Genomic DNA, 21,325 nt, shown 5'->3' on the forward strand with positions numbered 1-21,325 from the left:
CCTGCGGGCCAGGTAGAGAGAAGGAGTAGGGGCTGGCAATGGTGGCATTGTGAGAGGTTACGGGCGCTGCCCCTCACACATGCTCCCACTGGACTTTGCAGACATATCCTGTCCCCTCCTGCCCCGTCAGAGGCCCATGTATTCCACAGTCACCAGGGTTTCCCGGCGCCTCAATCAGTGCCCCTAGGTTTGAAACAACAGATAAAAATGAGACGATGACATTAACTCGGGTCCTTTTCAACAAGTTTTTCAGCAAGGCATGGGCTAGGCCTTTCTTTTCTGGGGGAACGGACAGTATTCACATGGGTAATAAGATGAATTCTAAATTCTGGAATGCTCCCTGCCCACTCCAGGGCTGAAAGTAAAGGGCAAAATGGGAGGGGAGAAGGACAGTCAGAAGGCTGTTTGCAAACCAGTTCAAATGACAAAATAAGGTCTCATGTAGTTTATCCCTAGGGGCAGATGGATCCTCCGCAGTGAGTTATCTCAAGTGGGGCTGGGGGAAGGACCCCTGACATAATGGAACCTGGCATTCCATATTACGTCCCTTCTTCTCCCTGGTCTTCTGGAGCTACCCAGCCGCCTTCAGGGGTGGGCTCCGGGGGCCCTGAGTTTACACCGTGGTCAGCCCCTCAGGCATGGCTGACTTCCAGGGATGCACCCTGCCAAGCTGGCAGGGCAAGGTCCCTCTCTTGAAAATCTGGGAAATGGGCTAAAAGTCTTAAGTCTCAACTCAATTGCTGCCTGGAATAGTAAGATGCAAACCTAGCAGCTGACTGTGGGGCCATTTTCGCCATGTGGAAATGCCCAGGACAGAGAAAGGTGGTCTGCAGTGATAGAAATAAGAGAACCAAAAAGGAGCTGCAGCAAACTCAAGGGAGAGAGATGCTCCTGGGATTCCCTCTGGTCCAGGTGCTTAATGCAGCCCTTCCTGGGGCCTGGGCTTCAGGGAGACACTCCAGTGTCCTGACGATAAAGTCCCATTTTTGTTCAAAGTTTGCTGTTTACAACTAGGCTAGCTGTGGTTGGCCACAAGTCCTAGTAAGTTTGATTAATATGATGCCGACTTCCCTACCACACTCCTGTTAGGCAAGGAAATCTCATCCACTCTCTAGGCTGATTACCTGGGGGACTCAGATCAGTGGCCAGTGCAGAGCAGAGGTTTGGGTGCCAGAGGGACTCAGGGCTGGCTCCATCTAGCAGGTGACCTTGAACAATAACCTTCCTGAAATGCAGGTCCTGTCACCTCAGCTACTGTATATGCCTCCCCAAATCTACTCCTAACCCTCTCCAATCTGTTCTCCTCACACAGTCTCAGCGAGCTCTTCAAAATGCCAGCCCCAAAATAGAACCACCTATAGAAATCCTCCAGTGGCTTCCTACTGTTCCAATGATAAAACCAATCTGCCCTCACCCCACCCCCAACCCACCTGGGGCCTCTGCTCTTCATTTAACACAACACACCCTTTCCTGTTAGGGCCTGCAGGCATCCATGATACTCCTCCTTGGGGAACACTTCCCTTACTCTGTTTTCCCCACCCCTTTCGTCTAATTGTTTTTAAAGACATTTATTACCACTGTTATTGAGATTTAACTTACAAACCATAAAATTCACCCTTTTAAAGTTTGAAATTCAATGGTTTTAGTACATTCACAGAGTTATGCAACCATCACTATTATCTCAGAACATTTTTATCACCACCCCCCAAAAAAACCTTGACCCCATTAGCAGTCATTCCCAATTCTTGCCACTCCTTAGCACCTGGCAACCACTAATCTACTTTATCTCCCTATAGATTTGCATATTCGGACATTCTATATGAATGGAATGATACAACTGGTGGTCTTTTCTATCCTCTCTTTCATGTTTTTGTGCTCTAATTATTTTTTCCTTGCTTATTTATTTATTTGTTTAAAAAATTTTGTTATCATTAATCTACAATTACATGAAGAACATCACGTTTACTAGGCTTTTTGTGCTCTAATTTTTATGACATCTTTCCTTCTGCCTGCTTTGGATTTAGTTTGCCGTTCTTTTTCTTGTTTCTTCAGGGGCAAGGTTTTTAAGTTGAAGTTTGTCTTCTTTATTATTAAAGGCATTTAGAGCTATAAATTATCTCCTAAGCACAACTTTAGCAGCACCCCGTAAGTTTTGGTATGTTGTAGTTCATTTCATACATCCCAAAGTATTTTCTAATTTTTCTTGTGATTTCTTCTTTGACCCACTGGTTATTTAGGTGTGTTTACTTTCCACATATTTGTGAATTTCCCAAATTTTCTTTTGTTATTGGCTTCTAATTTCACTCCACTGTAGTCAGAGAACATACTTTGTATGATTTTAGTCCTTTTAAATCTATTAAGACTTGTTTCATAACCTAACATGAAGTCTGTCCTGGAGAACACTTCACGTGCACTTGAGAAGAATGTGTATTCTGCTATTGTTTGGTGGAGTGTTCTGTGGATGCCTGTTAGGTCTACTTGGCTTACAGTGTTGTTCAAGTCTTCTATTTCCTTGTTGATTCTCTGCCTAGCTGTTCTAACCATTATTGAAAGTAGAACCTTGAAGTCTCCAACTACTACTGTTCAATTATTTCCCCTTTCATTTCTGCTAGCTTGTACTCCACATACTTGGGAGTCTGTTGTTAGAAGCATTTGTGCCTATTATTGGTATGTTTTCCTGATAGATTGACCATTTTATCATCTCAAAATGTCCTTGTTTGTCTTTCATAACTATTTTTGTCCTAAAGTCTATTTTGTCTGCAATTAGCACAGCCACCTGGGCTCTCCATTAGTTATTGTTTGCATGGCATATTTTTTCCCATCCCTTTATTTTCCACTTATATATATGAATGTAAAGTGTGTATCCTGTAGTATCCTGTACACAGCATAGAGGTTTTTTTTAATCCATTGTGTTCATCTTTTTATTGCAGTGTTTATCCATTTGCATTTAATGCAATTACTGATAATTATATTATCAGGGATTTTGCTATTTGTTTTCTATGTCGTGTCTTTTTATTCTTATATTCTTACATTACTGCTTTCTTTTGTGTTAGATATGTTCTAGCATACAATTTTAAATCTTTTTTATTACATATTTAAAAATATTTTCATAGTGATTGTCCTGGAGATTACAATTAACATTTTAACTTTAATAATCTACCTTTGCTTAATGTCAACTTAACTTCAATATATACAAAAGCTTTGCTCTAATATAGCTCTGTTTCCTCCCCCCTTCCTTTGTGCTTTTCTTGTTATACAAATTACATCTTTGTACATTAAAAGCCTGTCAACACAGTTTTACAATTATTGGTCTAGCAGAGAGAAGAAAAGAGTTACAAACAACATATTTATAGCTCCAAAGGTTCTCCTGATTTCCTCACATGGGTTGGAGTGCCTGTCTAATGTCCTTTCATTTCAGCCTGAAGGACTCCCTTTAGTATTTAGGGCATGTCTGACAGCAATAAATCCAGGGTTCATCTATCTGGATGTCTTCATTTCTTCATTTTTGAAGGACAGATTTTTCTGGATATATAATTCTTGGTTGATAGGCTTTTTCCTTCAGTACTTTGACTCTGTTATCTTACTGCCTTTTGGCTTTCATAGTTTCTGATGAGGAGTCAGCTGTTAGTCTTATTAAGGATCATTTGCCTAAACAAGTCTTACTCTACAATACTGTGCTCAACCATCTCTTCCTTGACTAGGTCAGGCCCTTTTTTACATTAAAAACTCATTAAAAAGCAAACTGAATTACTGGTGTCAATTCTTCACTCCCTATAATAGTATGAGATAGCCACACCTGCCATGCTCAATGGTGGGTAGGGTACCTCCCTGCCCCTTGGCTTGTGATTGGCCATATGGTTTGCTTTGGCCAATGGGATGTTAGTGGATATGAAGTGAGCAAAGGCTTCAAATGTGCTTGTGCAACTGAGCTTGCTATACCGCACACCTGCTTGTCACCATGATACAAACATGCCTTGGTGGTCATTAGTCCAAGTGGGATAAAAGACACATGATATAGACCTAAACCTAACTCACAGCTTGAGCCAACAAGTCCCACTGAGAGCAGCCTAGGTCAGCCAGACCTCACCCAATCCACAGATATGTGAGAGGGGAGTAAATACTTACTGCCATATGCCAGTGGGTTTTGGGGTGGTTTCTTATGCAGCAATATTATGGCAATAGATGACTGAGAAATATGCCCTGGCAAGTTTGAAGAGTGGGAGGAAGTCCTGCAGAAGGTCTTACATCTGGTCCTTCATATGGCCCACAATAGAGGCCAGACCGATCCTATGGCAGCACCACACCCCTCCTCCAGATTTACAAAATAAATTCCCCAGAATTATACAATGGCACAACTGAAATATTCACCTTTAGTAGCAGCCTCCTGGAGCAGCCTGGAGTGCACTAGGCACCCACACCATGCCAGGTACACAGCAGGGCTTGGTAAGGGTTAGTGTTTGTCCTCCCCCACCCACCCTCTTACCAATCCCTCCACTATGCCTGAGAGCGCACATTAACAGCCAGAAAAATCTGCAGTTTTCTCTGCTCTGGAGCTGGGAAGGAGGGTGCACCCTAACCTGTCCCAGGGGCTGATCCTTCTTACAGCCTCAACTGATTCCCCAGACTCAGGCAAAGAGGAAGGGACAGGGACATGGGCAGGCAGAGCATAACTCCTTGTATTATAACTCTGATTCAGCGTTTGAGCTGAAATTATATTTATTCATTCAAAACTTACAGCTGCCTGTTTCAAGGAGGGCTTGAGGCAGCTTAGGAGCTAAACACAATAAAAAATATACAATTTAAGGATCAGAGAGAACAGAGGCCAGGCAGAAAGCAGGAAGAGGAGATGTCACCAGAAATCTGATCATTAAACTGAGGAACACATCTGACTCCCAAGCTTTCCAGCAGCCACAGACACAAGGTGAGTGTGTGGGTTATAGAATTTGATATGAAATCAAGGCAGCGGCCCTCCAGTCCTAGTGTGAACCCTATTCCCAGGCAGCTCCAGGGCCAAAATGATACCCATCTCTCTAACAATACTAATATTGATTAGCATTGAGACTTAACAATACCAATACTAACAATAATAGAATGACCATCCACATGCCAAGCATTGTTCTAAATAAGAGACATACTATTATTACTTCCACTCTACAGGTAAGGAAACTGAGGCCCATGGAGGCAAAACAACTTCTCCAGGCCACAGAGTGAGGAAATGATACAGCCAGGATGAAAGCCCCAGGTCTGAACCCAGGGCCCAAGCCCACAGCCACTAAGCAATCCAGATTCTGCTTTGCTCGTGCTGGACCCACTGCCAGCCTACAGTCCCTGAGCAGCAGGATGCTGTCTCTGGGCCGGCCACAGGCTGATGGACCCTCTTCTCTGTTGAGGCCTCACCTCCCACACTTCTGAAGACCTCCTGTCCTAAGATTGCCCATTACTGGCTTAGCTTGTTTGTCGGGACCCCATTCCTGGTGAGCCTCCTGCAAACAGCCTCCCTGGATTTCTACCTGCCAACTTCTGGAGAGGTGCCTTACCTTCCTGCCCCCACCAAACCCACACTGCCAGCACATTTCCCTCCTCGCCACCCAGCCCTCCTCCAAGTGCATCTGCTTCCAGGTCCTCCAGATCTGCCTCCACAAGCTGTCCATTCCCCGTGTCTGCCCCAGATTCCAGCACTAATGCTCAATCCACATTCCATATCTGTTGGCAGAACTCACCACTGAGAGTGATGCTTCTCTAAGGCAATGAGCCCTGGAGTGCAAGCCCCTAATAGCTGCCAAGTGACCCACGCTCTGGAAATCAGGTCCACCCAAAGCAAGGGGAGCCTGCAGTTAGGTCTGGGCTGCTCCCTTAGTCTGTCCTCTCTTCCTTGACCTCAGAGAGCGACCTGGACACAGTTTCCATTTTGTAAGTGCAATTTAGATTCCATATAGGGCCTTCTTACCCCCCATTTCTCCCTCTGCCAAATTATCCCCCATCACCCTGTCAAAGGTGACCCAGTTCATCATCTGACCCCCAGACCTGAAGATGGATTTGTGGGAAGATGGAGGCCATCCCAACCCATGAGACACTGTGTGGAATGAGAAGCAGCTATCCTTCAGGTGTTCAAGATTCATCATTATAAACTGATGATGGGAAAATAAGACACTTCATGTCTGTGTTAGAACATGGCCATCATAAGCCACACAAACCAAAGCACTCTTCCTTGTGGTGCCGTCACATGGCACTCCACCTGCAAAGGGGACTTTGCAGACCCACACAGTTTGGTCTACACCCCCTCACAGCTCTGCCCAGGCAAGATTCTCAAAGCAGTTAGTTACCTGCTCTGCGGTAGCCTGGAGTGGGGAGACTGTACGGTATAGACCCATGTCCCATTCCTGCTGAGCTCAAGTCAAAAGTGTAAGGTCCTAACACACCCAGAAGAGGAGGAAGGTCTTCATGCCTAGATGGGGGTCATCAGATCCTAAGCAGTGGCTTCTGGAAAACTGCCAGCAGGATTAGAACTGGCAGGCCAAGAAGGTCACTGCAGGGACAGGCTTTGAGGATGGGCCATGGAATCATGATGGGGGAGATGCAGGCACCGTGGGGGCTGCTCTGAGACAAGCCTGGGCTGATTTTTGCCATTTGGGGTACAAAAGAATTTAGATCCCTGACCTTTAGTTGGTGAATTTCACCCAAGGCACCTTTTCCTTGATCAAACACTTTCCCAGACCCTGACATTAACAAGGACAAGCGCTGTGACAACTCTGAGACCAGTCGAAATTGGGTCATTTCATGTCACTAATCCATGCGACTCAATGACATTAAAAAAGAAAGCAGAAATGAATTCATTTCCTTTTTTATTTTTAAATGAGGCCCCACTTAGAACAGAACAATTTAGACCTTGAGCCTTCTTAAGCAAATGGTCCCCGAGGGATGGCATGAAAGAACTTTGGACCTAGCCTTTGTTTTCTGATCTCTGCACCCAACACCCCTCATCTACCCCCTTCCCCTCCGCCCGGTACTCAAAGAGCAAGAGAAATAAAACTGGTTTCCAAAAATGAAGTCCAGAAAATAATATATACCCTTACATTTCACTTTCTAAATTAAGCCAGCATTCTCCATTACCTTTCCACTGGGGACTAAGAGAAAATTGTCCCCAAATTGCAAACTATATTTAAAGTTATGGGGGAAAAAAAAAATTTGCTAAGCTCTAATGTTTGAAGCAGCTTTGCTGCAACTTTAAGTTAGATCTAAAGAGACCACCTGTTTGAGAGCCATCATGTCAGTCCAGAAATCCAAGGGTTCAAATGGGGTCATGTTAAACACTCACAAATTGGTTAAAGGCAGCTTCTATCCTGAGTGTTAGCACTCCATTAAAATTTTGGTGGTAGTGGTTGGGCATGCTGTATCCACCAGAATTATTTGGTTGCCAGCAACAGAAACCAGGTCTGACTGATACAAATTTACTGGACGGATGCCTAGTAGCTCAGAATGGATGGGAAGGCTGAAAATCCTGATGTGGAAGAAAATAGGAACTCTGGTAGCTCTAAGAGTCTGAACCTCAAAGTCTCATCACTGCCACTGTGGGAATAAATGGCTCCAATATCCTTTCCCCCTCGCCTCACTTAGCTCAGGTTTCAGATTCCAGAATGGACAGCCCAGCTGCGTAAACCAGCCTGGGCTACGTGTGGTTAGCTTGACCTATGTGATAGCTGCATGGCTGTGTTCACGGTACAAATTAAAATCATTCAAGCAGCACACTTAGGATGTTTGCACTTTTCTGAATCGATCCTATGCTTCAAAAAAAAAAAAACAGTTACACTTAACCTATGACCCAGCAATCTAACAACAGAAGTTCAGTTCATTCAATAACTAACTGAATAAAGTTCAATATTTGTTTGTTGGATGTTGCTGGAACATAAGAAAGTTATTTTTTTAAATATATTCATACTATGAAACACTACTCAGCAATAAGAATGAAGCAGTTACTGATACACAAACCAGGGAGAGTGAAAGAAGCCTTGGAGAAAGGACATTCTGTATGAAGCCACTTACATGAAACTCTAGCTCAGGCAAAGCCGATCCCCGGTGGACAAAAATCAGAACAGTTGCTTCTGGGGGAGCGGGGAGTTGACTGCCTGGGAGAAGGCATGAGGGAGCTTCCTGGGGTGATGGTCACGTTCTCTATCTTGCTAAGGGTTTGGGTTACATAGGTGCATGCACTTAACCTGAACTCATCAGATGGAACACGAGAGATTTGTGCATTTCACTGCATGCACATTTTACCACAAAAGAAATATAAACAAATATGGAGCTTTAGTTAATGATAAACTTGCTGACTTAAGCTTTGACTGTTTTTTCATCAAAAGATGCTATTAAGAGAGTGAAAAAGCAAGACACAACTGAGAGAAGTATTGGCAACCCATAATAAAAAAAGGATTAGGACCAGAATGTGGATATGATTCATTTATGAATCAGCAATAATCTAATAGGGGTGCCCTGGGGGAGGAGAAAACAAATCTAACAGAAAAAAAAATGGACGATGAAAAGTACAGGGGTGTAAATGAGGAAACACAAATAGCCTATAAACACATTTGACCTTAGCAGTGATCATCAAGATGCCAATTCAAGCCAAAATGAGGTACTGGCTCATACTCACCAGATGGGCAAAAACTAAAGGTGTGGATGATACTAAGTACTGGTGAGGATGTAAACAAGAGCTCTGGTCCAGGGCTGGAGGGAATGCACTTTGCTTCAGACTTCGGAAAACCTCCAGCAGTGAAGGTGCACAGAGCCTATGACCTTATAATTCTACTCCCAAGTACACATCCTGGAGAACTCATACATAGGAAGGATGTCTGCAATAGTAACAAAAAAGCAGAAACAACCAGCTTCCCATCAACAGGTGGAAGGGATAAATTGAGTATCTTCACACATAGCAGTTAGGAATAAACTACAGCTACGTCGACAACAGGATGAATCTCAACCACACACACACAAATGTACCTATTGAAAAAACTGGAATACAGTGTGATTCCATTTATAAAACTTCAAATGCATATACAAATCAAATGGTGTATTGTTTAAGGATATAAACTTATATGGTAAAGCTATAAAGAACAGCTGGTAACAAAATTCAGGTTAGTGTATCCCCAGCGGATGGGGAGAGAAGATCCACTCAAGGAGATGCAATTTCTAAAGGCCTACTAGTGCTCTATTTCTTAAGCTGCCTGGGCATGTTTGCTTTACTGCTCTTCTTTAAACATTAACATAGATGTTTTATTTGCTCTTTTACATATATATTTTCACAGTACTTTAAAAAAAATCAATAACTGTCTTATATTCCAACAATATCATTGCAAGTAAAAAAAAAAATCCTATTCCCTACCTAGCAACAAAAACATAAAACACCTAGAAGAAACTTAACAAGAAATGTTCACAACTTCCATAAAGAAATCTATGAAACTTTACCAGGTGTTAGAAAAGATGTGATGATAGAAAAGAAGACATAAATAAATACAGGACTGAGCATGTTTCTAGGCAGGAAAATTCAGTATTATTATTAGTACATAAGTATAATATAAGTCCAAACTTGATTCTAATGATATTTGTAGAAAAACTTTTAAAAGATTGTAAATTTCCTAAGAAGAATGAACAAACAGGCAAGCACAAATTGAGGAAATTTTGAGAAAATTTGCACTGCTGGGGGTTATACTACGCAAGGTCATAATAGAAAATGTGATAGTGGAAGAAAAAGAGATTAATAAGGAAAACCCCCAAAATGCCTGGAAGCTATCATGTTTGTACACTATGATAAGGCTAACATTAAAGTCACTTGGAAGAAGGGGGACAGTTGGTTATCTAATGTCTGAAACCAAAACCTATAACCTAGTAACACCCAGTGACTAGTAACACCAGTTACTGGACCTGGGAGGCTTAAGGGACAAGGGAGGAGGGAGACTCTCCCCGTGTGCTTTTCATATCTTCTGAATTTTAAACAAAATGACTGCAATGTGTATTTGTATATTCAAAAAATAAATTTAAATTTAAAATACAGCTGCTGGAGAAAGACACTAAACTGGAAGAACTGGTGGGCAGAAAGAAAGAAAATCAAGGTCTTATCTTACATCATAAACCAACGTAAGTTTCAATTGAAATAAGAATTGGATGTCAAAGACAATGCTGAATGGAAAAGCTGACACCAAAGAACCAGAAGAAAATACAGGTGACTATGTATCTGACCTTGGGGTGCAGAGGACCTTTGAGACCCAAAGCAAAGGAAGAAGCGCCAGACTGCAAGGACTGATGGACCCCATGTACGAGCTCAGGCTGCATGACTGCATACCACAGAGACTGAGTGGCTTAAACAGCAGACATTTATTTCTCACAGTTCTGGAGGCTGGGAGTTCAAGATCAAGGTGCCGACCAGTAATGGTTCCTGGTGTGAACTCTCCCTCTGGCTTGAACACCATAGCCCTACTGCTTTATGCTCACCCGGCCTTTCCTCGGTGTGTACAGAGGAGAGAGGCAGTTCTCTGGTGTCCCTCCTTGTAAGACCACTAATCCCATCACAAGGGCCCCACCCTCATGGCCTCATTTAACCTTAATTACCTCCCAAACACTCCATCCCCAAATACTATTATACTGGGAATTAGTGCTCCAGCATTTGGATTCTGGGAGAACACATTCAGTCCACAGTATCACAAAGACATTAGAAACTTCTCTATGGTTAAAAATAACAATAATAAAAACAAACACCAAACTGAGAAAAAATGTGTTACGCATATGTCAGTCAATATTCTTACAGGTAAGTAAACATGTCAAATAAAGTGCAGGTTATAAAACCATTTATGTAGAATGATCTCAATTTTTTTTTTTTTTTGAGAGGGCATCTCTCATATTTATTGATCAAATGGTTGTTTAACAACAATAAAATTCAGTATAGGGGGGACAACGCTCAATGTACAATCATTAATCCATCTCAAGCCTAATTCTCGTCAGTCTCCAATCTTCTGAAGCATAACAAACAAGTTCTTACATGGTGAACGAATTCTTACGTAGTGAATAAATTCTTACATGGTGAACAGTACAAGGGCATTCATCACAGCAACTTTCGGTTTTGATCATGCATTATGACCTATAAACAATCAGGTCAAATATGAATATTCGTTTGATTTTTGTACTTGATTTATATGTTGATCCCACATTTCTCCTATTATTATTATTTTTTTTATTTTTAATAAAATGCTGAAGTGGTAGGTAGATGCAAGATAAAGGTAGAAAACATAGTTTAGTGCTGTAAGAAGGCAAATGTAGATGATCAGATGATCAGGTGTGTGCCTATGGACTAAGTATTAATCCAGGATAGACAAGGGCAGCAAGACATCCACGGATGCAGAAGATTTCTCTCAAAGCAGGGGGGGTGAGGTTCTGAGCCTCACCTCTGTTGATCCCCAAATTCTCACCTGATGGCCCCCCTGCGACTGTGCCTGTCTTAGGTTGTTCCTCCCTTGAGGAATCTTACCCGTCTCTGGCTAACCAGTCATCTTCCGGGGCCATACAGGGAAATGTAAAGTTGGTAAGTGAGAGAGAAGCCATATTGTTTGCAAAGGTTAGCTTTTTACTTCTTTGCAGATTTATGCCCTGTGGCTTCTATGCCCAGCACTTGTCTCGAGGTATCTTTACCACCTGGAGGAATTATGATACTCGGTAAATTCGATATGAGGCACGAATTCTATTTAAGGGTTGTAATTAGGAAGGAAGAAGAAAAGCTATAGATGTAGCATATGAAGGAAACATGGGAGGATTGATTATTTCTTTGACATATCTTCTTGTAGAGTACCTTAAGTATGTATAGGTTTTAAACTACTAACTAATTTGCACACACATATTAACATAATAGGAATACGGTGACATAAACAAAGCAAATCTATAATTACCATCCATCTCCAGTGAAGCCAAGAAAACCATTTAGGCACCCTAGGCATTTGTGAAAATTTTTCTATGATATGATGGATATTGTCCAACTGTACTTGAATCATCAGACAAATTAAAGCAGCCCATTTCTGGGATCTGTTCACATCCCATATGTTCTTTTAACCATAGATAGTCTATAGTCATGAGCTTTTGGAGTGCTACAACTTGCACCCCTCCCAACTCCTGGTTGAGTTCCAACAGTACAGATCTGGTCAAATTCGTTGTCTCACTGTATGCACATGCCAGCCTAGACATCTCCCTCCTCAGAATGATCTCAATTTTTAAACATTAAAGTGTTTATCACTGTAAGTTGGAACACACAGATTTTTATTTTCTTCTTGTGTCTTTGTGTATTTTCTAAATTTTCCACAATGAATATGAATTACTTTTATAATTCAAAAAAATGACCATTGTTTTTAAGAAGTATTATGTGTGGTCAAGCAGCATTGGGGGGGCACAGGGTCCAGTTCTGCACAACTTTAGGAGGATGTTTCCGAGCCAGGTGCCTCGCACAGCCTGGCGTATTACCTAAGAGACTCTACAAGGATTCCCAGAAAGAGGTGAGTACTTCTCTCTGGAGGAAGCAGGCCTGATGGGGATCTTGCACGAGGAAAAATCCTGCCCTGTGGAAAAGGGAAGACTTATCTGAGGCAGAGTGACAAGGAGGCAAACCTCAGCTCCAAAGAGGAAAAAAATTCTCTTTTGATGAGCTGCCCCTAAATGCAAAACACTATATACTGAGCTTCCTGTCACAGTCCATCCATGACTCAGATGGACTGAGGAAGGTTTCTTGTGTCAGGAAGGGGACTAGACTAGACATTAATTTTTAATATTATGACTACTTTTCCTTTTAAGAATTTAAAACAGACTGCATACTTAAAATGAGTGAATTATTTAAGGTATATGAAGTAGACATCAATAAAATTATTTAAAAATTTTTAAATATCACATAGGCTAAATTTTTCTTTGATCATCCCTACCACCCCACCCCCGCCACACACACACACACACACTCCTCATCCTCTTCCCCCTTCCCTGGAGATAATAGCTATTGTAAGTTTGGAATGTATTTTTCCAGACCTTTTTTTATGCTTTTACATGTAGGGGTATGTTACATCTTTTTGTTTATAAAAAGTATGAAGGACTACATGTATATATTTCTCAGAAGGACCACATAGTATATTTATAACATTGGAACTTGCTTTCTTCATCTTACAATCTTACCAAGTTTCCTCTTGTTCAGCCTCCATCCCCTCCTCATTCACTGATAGCACATCCTCTGACTCACAGAGATGCAATGCCTTGGAGTTAGAAGGGGGTCCTTTTATAGTGTTATGTAAAAATTGAATTCCTTTTTAAAGGTGCATTTAATTCCCAAGTACCAAAGTTTGAGTTTAAGTAGCTATCTGACCACTAGTGAGTGTTCAAACTGTGTTCAGTTTCTCAGCTCTGCAAACTGCCATAGAGATTGTCTCAGAATTTTCCACCTGTGCACACATGCTGGGGTTTCTTTAGAGAAGATCCTGAGAAGTAGCATTTCTATGTCATAGGACAGGTGCATTTTTTAACAGGCCCTGCCACACGGCTGTCCTTCTGATGTTCTTTTCTAAGCCTCAGATCCTGTGGCTTATAAATCTGATCCCTGTGAAATTCCTTTTGTCAGTTTCAGCCTGGCATTTTGGCCCACCTGGTACACTGCGGGCCTTAGTTTTGTTCCAGTACTCTTCCTCACTACAGAAACCATCACCCAACAAGATGAACTGCCCTGGTCACCGGCAACATCCAAGCACAGACCAAATGACCACTCCTCTTGACTATGCATGAAGGGGACTAAAACAGGAGGATGCCCTTCTAACTCCAAGACATTGCATCTCTGTGAGTCAGAGGATGTGCTATCAGTGAATGAGGAGGGGATGGAGGCTGAGCAAGAGTAAACTTGATAAACTCTGACATCAACTCAACTGATTGGATAGGCCAGACCCAAAGATGAAAATGCACCATGTTGGGCTTGAGTACAGCCGTGTGAGCCAGGCAGGGCTGGAGACTGACGATCCTGCACCCTCATCACAGGCAAGTGCACCGCAACTTCATGATGATACCCACAGCTCTCACTGCAACACCCCACTGATCAACTGTCCACTGAATACTAAGTGCCTTTACATAAGTGCCAAGTACGTAGCTCAGTCTTACATAAGGTGCTCTGGTATTTTTAGCAGCACAGGACTGCCTTGTGAAAGGAGCTGCTCTCCCAACGAGTACCGCTTACTTTACAGGCTGGCACAGTCCTTGAAATGCTCATGTTTTCAGGCAGCTCACTGCTGTCAGAGGGTTGAGGATGTCTGTGCTGGGGGCTGTAGTACCGGCAATATTCTATAGCTTCTTCAGGCCAAGCTGACACCCCACAACCAGCAGAAGACAATACATATCACCTCACTTTCCCCCAGGCATCAGAGCAGAGAGAGAAGGGCCACTCATGGACTCGGCAGGACTCAATCACCCACCTCCTAGCTTAGCAAGCTCTCCCCAAGCCCCATGGAGTGGAGGGGGGGGGACATGAGGAAATCGAGCTAAGCTGCCCTGAGTCCACATCCTCAGGGCTGCCCCCCACCCCTGAACCTAGGTACTCACCCTGATGTCACCTCTCCTGTCACTAGAAATAGAAGGTTTCAGGTACGGTAAAGCCCTACAAGGGAACAGCCTGGGTTTAGGGTCACTGCTGCCTTTTTCCTTGTTTGGGTAGATTTTATGGAAGTAATGACACACATATAAAGAAGTACACATAATAATTGAATTTTGACAATATGAACACATCAATGTGTCCAATATCCAAATAAAGAAACCAAACACGACCAGCCCCCAGAAGCCTTCCTAATGCCTCCAGGAACCCACTACCCTGACTTCCAACACCTTATATTCATTTTGCCTTTTTTGCACTCTTTATAAATGGAATCATGCCGTATGTGCTCTTTTTCGTCTGGCTCCTTGGCTCAACAGTGTTTGTGTGATTAATCCATGTTGTCCCAGGCGGCTGCAGACTGTTCATTCTCACTGCGGTATAGCATCTGCTGCGTGTACTCCCCCCAGTGTACCTGTCCATTCTACTGCTGGTTGGACGTTGCATGATTCCCAGCCCTTTCACTATTACACGTAGTGCTCCTACGAACATTCTGGTACATGCCTTTTCACACGGCCTTTGGCCCACCATAAGATTTAAAAAGTTGAAAACCACTGCTTTAGGCCTCAAATCTTGACAAGGCCAACCTGCTCCAACTCTCCAATTTACCCTTTCATTTTTCACATGGAGCCCTTCAGTTGCCTAGATGGCGCCAAGAAATGAGCATTGGCCAGAGGGCCCAGACTTACTAGGACTAAAGCCCGACTCTCCCACCTACTTGCTGTGTGCCCTTGGGCAGCCATTTAACCTCTCTGTCATCAGGTCGCTTACCTGTAAAACGGGGATAATAAAAGTGCTTTTAAGTTCTTTGGCTGAGGAATAAATAAAGGAGCTGCATCTGCACACAGTGAGCACTCAGTGTTAGCAGACGTGATTCTGCCAAAGGCATCCTGTCTTTCTTGGCATCCCTGAGGCACCTTGTCCCGGGGGCCCCTGCCAGGGCTGCTGAGCAAGGCAACTGAAAGGAGAAGAATTTCACCACCGCCAGCGGGAGCAGAGCTGCACTGAAAGCCCTCCTCACCACACAAACCACTCTCTCCCTCTGACTCCCCAGTCACCAAGGATGTGTGGTGCCCTTCCACCCACAGGGCGCTGGATTTCACTCCAAGCGTGACCTCAGCTTGGGGGCACCGGTCCAGAGTCATCACTAATGGTGTGTCAGCAGCAAGCTGCTGGGGCACCGACAGGGCCCAGAAATCACTGACTGAAAAAAAAACAAACTTTTTTAAGCATCTACACAAAAGTCAAGTGGGGTAAAATTTTGTTTTTTGTTTTTATGTGACAAAGATGTACAAAGCTCCTCAAAGCACACAGTGCAGAGACCTAGGAGTAACAGACTATGGGCCTCCAACTACTGGTTGCCATGGCAACTGGTATTTCACAGCAGGAATTCATTTTCTAATGACAGTGACCTGCAGAGTGAAGGAAAGACCAAGAAACTTAGTTGAAGGCCTTACTGTTTGGGGTGGCAGGGCTGATTTTGTTTACCAAAAAAAAAGCATCTAAAAGTGGCTTAAGGGACAAAAATGACCCCAGAGCCTCTGTAGGGTTCTCTATTCCACAACTCATACTTAAACACACACACGCCCTGTTTCGAAGGCCTCCAAGACGGATGTCACAGCCTCCCCAAGTCACCTGTCTCACCATTAACCATCAGTTCTGTTGCAAAGTCCTTTCCCGGAGCCCAGCAGAGTTCCAAGCTGACCAAGCCTCACCCCGCATACCTGGGCCAAGGTGCCAAGAGGACCTGTAACACACTTGCTGGACTGAAGCACGCGTTTGCCTAGACAAACAGTAAATCCTAGTATTGAGAAAGTGTTGGGAGTCAGACTTGAGTTCCAACCTCTTCTCTGCCCTCTACAAACCATGTGATTGAGACAGGACCCTGGACCTCTCTGGGTCTGTATGCTCATGGGCAGAATGAAGACGACAATCACAGCGCCTACCCGTGGATGTTGCGAGAGTAACGCACGCAAGGGAAAGAGGAAAGATCTGCTTAGCGCTCCAATCTTAATGACCACTCAATAAACCGCTGCTATGGTTAAGAGCTGGAAAAGCTTCTCTCACACCCATAATACAATTGGAGGCTAATAGCAGCGAACAAAGTATTAAATCGGGTGGCATGAACTGTAATGAGTCCATCAATAAGCCCAGCAGGAGTGTTTGGACGGACGGGAATTTGGAAGGCTGGAACAGTGCAGCAGGGAGGTGGGGTTTTACCCAGACTCTGAAGGACGACGGGGGAGTCTTCTTGGAGGGTTTGGGGTGGGAATCCCTTTATGGAATGCCAACAGATGCCCAGGCCTGAGGATCCAGGAGAAAGGGCACAGGCTTCAGGGATACAAAGGGATCTGGAATCAGTGGACCGCTGTACGATGGCAAGGTGAAGCGGGAAGGCCAAGAAAGGGGTCCCCCGTGCAGCCTGGAAGTGGCACATCTTTCCCAGGGAAAACAGTGCCTAAGCTGGGTTGCAAAGGGTAAGGGCAAGGGTGCGATGACAGGAGGGAGGGAAGTCACAAGACTGGAAACTGATTCAGGAGGGAAGATTGGGCTTTGTGTGGGAGGGAACCCAGAGCCTCTGAAGATTTCTCATAGGGGGTCAGCGACAGAGTAAAAGCAGCTCTCAGCGACCATCAATCTAGAGGTGACATGCCAATGGATTGTGGGGGCTGGAGGGGATTCTGGCATCAAAGAGACCAGCAAGGGGCTTCTGGCTTGAGATGTTCAAGACCTGGAGCAGTAGGCTGTTCACAAAGGGGCCAGAACAGCAGAGACACTGGAGAGCAAAGCTGGCTAGTGTGACAGAGGAAGAGACACCCCCCTTGCTGCGGAGTAAGTGAAGGCTGCTGCCTGGGAGGAGAGGGGAGGCCAGATTTGGCAGTGCTGGGTTTGGGGGGGTCACTGGGGCATCCAAGGAACCAGGACTGGAACTAGAACCGAGAGGGGGAGCTCCCTTGAGGGGCTAGACTGGGGGCCTTGGAAAACATCCCAGGAAAGACGGGACAGGGGAGAGAAGGAACAATGGTGAAAAACCAACAAAGCTAGGAGAGAGGGGCACCCCAGAAACCACAGCAGAGAAGGCTGCAAAGAGGACATGTATGCACAGGGGTCTGCTTCCCAGACAGGACTAGGCCGACGAAAGGGCAGTGTTTGGAAACAAGATGATTTTCAGGAAAGCAGTTTCAACAAAGTGGTGGGGCCAGCCACCAGGCTGGGGAGGATTAAGCGGGAGGCTTGGCGCCCTGAGGCAGGCAGCAGGTGCAGAGAACTTGTGGGGAAATGTGATGAGAGAAAAGAAGAAACTAAGCTTATGGCTTCATGCACTCCCCACCCCACCCCCAGGAGATGGGAGGCCAGGTGGATGTCAGAGGCAGGAGGATAGAGGAGCATGAGGACCGGGTCAGGCACATTCTCTCGAGATGTGGGGGAGGAGGGGAGCAGAGAGAGTGGACTGCAGCCCTGGCTCCGCCAGCGCTCTCACCAGGGTGTGCAGGAACAGCCCTGACTCTCCCAACCCAGACTTCTACAAGGGTCAGCAGTACCCATGCAGCTACACCGACGGCGCCCAATCATTCACCAGCATCTCCCGGCCCCGATCTCAGGAAGGATGGGTTTCCACCTCTCCACAGGCCAACCTCTGCGGGTGGGACGGGGGTGTGTTAGACCACCCAACGGGAAAATCAAGTCCTCAGCCTCTCAGCACCCAGGCAGGGGACAAAATTTGCAACCTCCCAGCACAGCCCTCGCTGCTGTCCAAGAGCGACAACAGCGCAGGTGTCACGGGCACCATTGTGAGCCCAGGACCTTCATCCTGGAGGCAATGAGGTGCCCTACATGGATTTCAACACTTCCTCCAAACCTTCTGAGTGGTGGGAAGCCAGAGGTGGGCCTGACCGCTGGGAGATTTCAGGACAGCTGAAAAACAAACCCGAGCAAGATTCTCAGGCTGAAAGAGGTGGACAGGGTGAACAGAGGAATCCTGTCTGGGCAGTGAGAAATACTTCCATCCTACCTACGCTCACTCACACTCCTGGGCACCAGCGTGCCATCGGAATCCACTCCTTACCACCTGACCACGGGCGAAAGACCAAAAGTCCGGGGCCCAGGCCCACCATGGTGCCCTAAGCCAGGCATCTGCGGTGTGGGATCCTCACCTAGGGCAGGGCGGAGGGCAGCGGGGCAGTGGCGCGCCGCCCCCCGCGCAGGCTCGCCGGCCGCCGCCACTCCTAGGCCTCTGGAGCCGCACGTGCGCGCCCCGGAGGGCGCGCGGTAAACACGGCACTTGTTGACTCGCTCGCCGGGAATGCTCGCCCCAGCGCCGCCTGCTGTCTGCAGCCGCCCCTGCCTCGCCCCCGCGGCCCCCCGGCTCCGGGCGCACCCCAGCTCCCCAGCCAGCCCCCAGCAGGCCGCAGGCCGGGCTCGGAACGCAAAGTTTCGGGGGCCGGGCCCCGGCGCTGCTCCGGGCCGCTCGGCTCCAGCCCCAGGCTCCCGGGAGGCCCGCGGCGGGCGCGGCGGGGGCGGGAGGGCGGCGCCAGGCCTGCCCGCCCCGCCGGCCCCCGGGGCTCGCCCCCACCGCAAGGGCCCAGCGCTCCCGGTCCCGGCCGCCGATCCGGGGTCCCTGAGCGCCCCCTCAGCCCCCGCCACGGAGCCGGACGCACCCCCCAGTCCTCAGAGACCCGGCCCCGAGAGGGGGCGGCCCCGCTCCGGCCAGACTTACCTGGGGACGGGGCCCCGCTGCCGGGCGCGCTCGCGGGCTGCCCTCTGGCGGCCGCCGCAGGTCCCCGGGCTCCCGCCCCGCCCCGCCCCGCCCCTCTCCGGCTCGGGACCTGCTGCCGCCGGCGGGAGAGCCCCGCCTGAGCTCACCCGGTTGGCTCGGGCCCCTCCAGCTGGCTGTCCTCGCCACGGAACAGGGCCCGACGGCTCCTTCTGGGTTGTGGATACCATCGCTATCATTTCCCTAAGCCTGAAGCCCCAGGAGGCAAAAGGAGGGCAGGTGTGGGTTCCCGGGCCGGAAACAATGCCTGGCACTGGCTGGAGCTCCACGGGTATTAGTGGAAAATGAATGCCCCATGGACGGAGGAGCAAACTGAGGCAACTTGCTACAGTCGCTAAAGGAAACGGCCACGAAAACGCTCCAGCTTGCATCAGCCTGCTGAACCGGCTGCCCATTTCAGGCGCACCCGGAGTGTTCCACAGTTCCACCCACCCTGAGGTTTGGGTGCCTGGGGAGTGGGAGCGGGAGGCACGGAGGGGCAGTGCTAAAATCCTATTACCCTTCATTCTCTACCAGGAAAACAATTAAACCGAAACGTTTCTTTATGAAATAATTTCCTGAGATAACCCCAGAAACTAGCCTTTGTCCCTGAGCTGCTCTCTGAGCGATAACCAAAGCCGGGAGCCCTGGTTTCCAGACGCACGCAGCAGTCCCTGGGGCAGACCACCGTCTGGACTCTTGGTCTGCCCAATCCGTTTAGGATGTGATCCTGGGCAGGTGAACAGATCACTCCAAGCTAACACTGTCCAGGAAACTTTCTGCCATTACAGAGATGTCATATTGCTGTACTGTTGGCTAGCCATTCATCACACGGGACGGACTTTTAAATTTCACATAATTTTATTTAATGTAAATTCAAATCGCCAATGTAGCTAATGAAAAAATCCCAGTTTCTATATGGGTAAAATGGACATAATAATAATCCCTTTGTGAGGATTGAATGAGATCATGTAGGGGAAGCCTCTGACCCAGGGCCTGGTTCACCAGTAAGAGCTCAACTGGCGGGAGTTATTAACATCGTCATCACCACTGCCATCCCCGGGCTGACCCTAAACCTCAGGGCTGCAGCCCACCTGCCCGCCCCACAACCACCCCTCCAGGAGTTGCTCCCACCCCTGCTGGCACAGCTCATGACAGAGAGCTCGCAGTCTCTGGGCTGACCTAGCCTCCCATTGGACTGCTGACCACCTGAGAAAGACATACACTGACACTTTTGTGTGAGTGGACTTTGGTGGGGACCAGAAAGAAGGGCTGTGTTTCAAGAGGGCAGAACAGCGAGGAGAGGGTGAGGCCTAAGGCAGGGAGCCTTGAGAGGGTAAGTGCCTCGAATTAGCAATGCCTGCTTGGATTTTAAGGCTTGGGTGAGCCCCAGCTGGTACCCTGGTAACCTTAATGAAGAGGCTTTCCCAAATTTTCCAAATTTTCTTTGGTTGCTTCTGCAAACTGGCCCCCTGTGCTGCCAAAAAGACTTGGTTTTCCTGAGACCGCAACAGGTATGTCATATGGATGAGCACTGAAATCCGCCGCATATGGAAAATGGGTAAAACACGTGTTTTTCAAGAACCTCATTAGGTAGGGATGAAAGAAACATAAATAATCTCAACGAAATGCATTCCATAACATGCTGGTTACTGTATACTGATCACACAGTACACAGGTACCATCTGAAGTAGGACCTTGCTTACCCCCATTTTACTGCTATGCAAGTTGAGACATAAACACCTTAAGTAACTTGCCCAAGGTCATACAAGGCCACTGTGCCCTCCTACCTCTGTGACTGTATAAGATACAAAAGAAAAGCAGAGGAGGGACTACAGAGTAGCAGGGTTCGGAGGGGGTTTTTAGAGAAAACCCTTGGGCAAGGCCTCAAAGGATGAGTAGGAGTTTGCCAGATGGGCGGGGTTGAGTGGGGGGAA

At 46.5% G+C, this 21,325-nt stretch overlaps 1 protein-coding gene across 8 annotated transcripts in view; it reads right to left on the minus strand.

Annotated features, from left to right (window-relative positions):
• The window catches only part of RPH3AL (rabphilin 3A like (without C2 domains)), a 165,160-nt gene extending 145,730 nt beyond the window's left edge, over positions 1 to 19,430 (minus strand). For 7 of the 8 annotated variants that reach the window (XM_073235055.1, XM_073235051.1, XM_073235054.1 and 4 more), the window contains exon 1: positions 19,353 to 19,430. The gene's annotated coding sequence lies outside the window, so the exon portion shown is untranslated. Of the gene's footprint in view, positions 1 to 18,789; positions 18,990 to 19,352 lie in introns of those variants that run through there. The other variant, XM_073235049.1, reaches the window with a different exon arrangement.
• Between the last annotated feature and the right edge of the window lie 1,895 nt (positions 19,431 to 21,325).

This window comes from Manis javanica, chromosome 4, assembly GCF_040802235.1.
Source record: "Manis javanica isolate MJ-LG chromosome 4, MJ_LKY, whole genome shotgun sequence".
In the NCBI taxonomy this organism is placed as follows: Eukaryota; Metazoa; Chordata; class Mammalia; order Pholidota; family Manidae; genus Manis; species Manis javanica.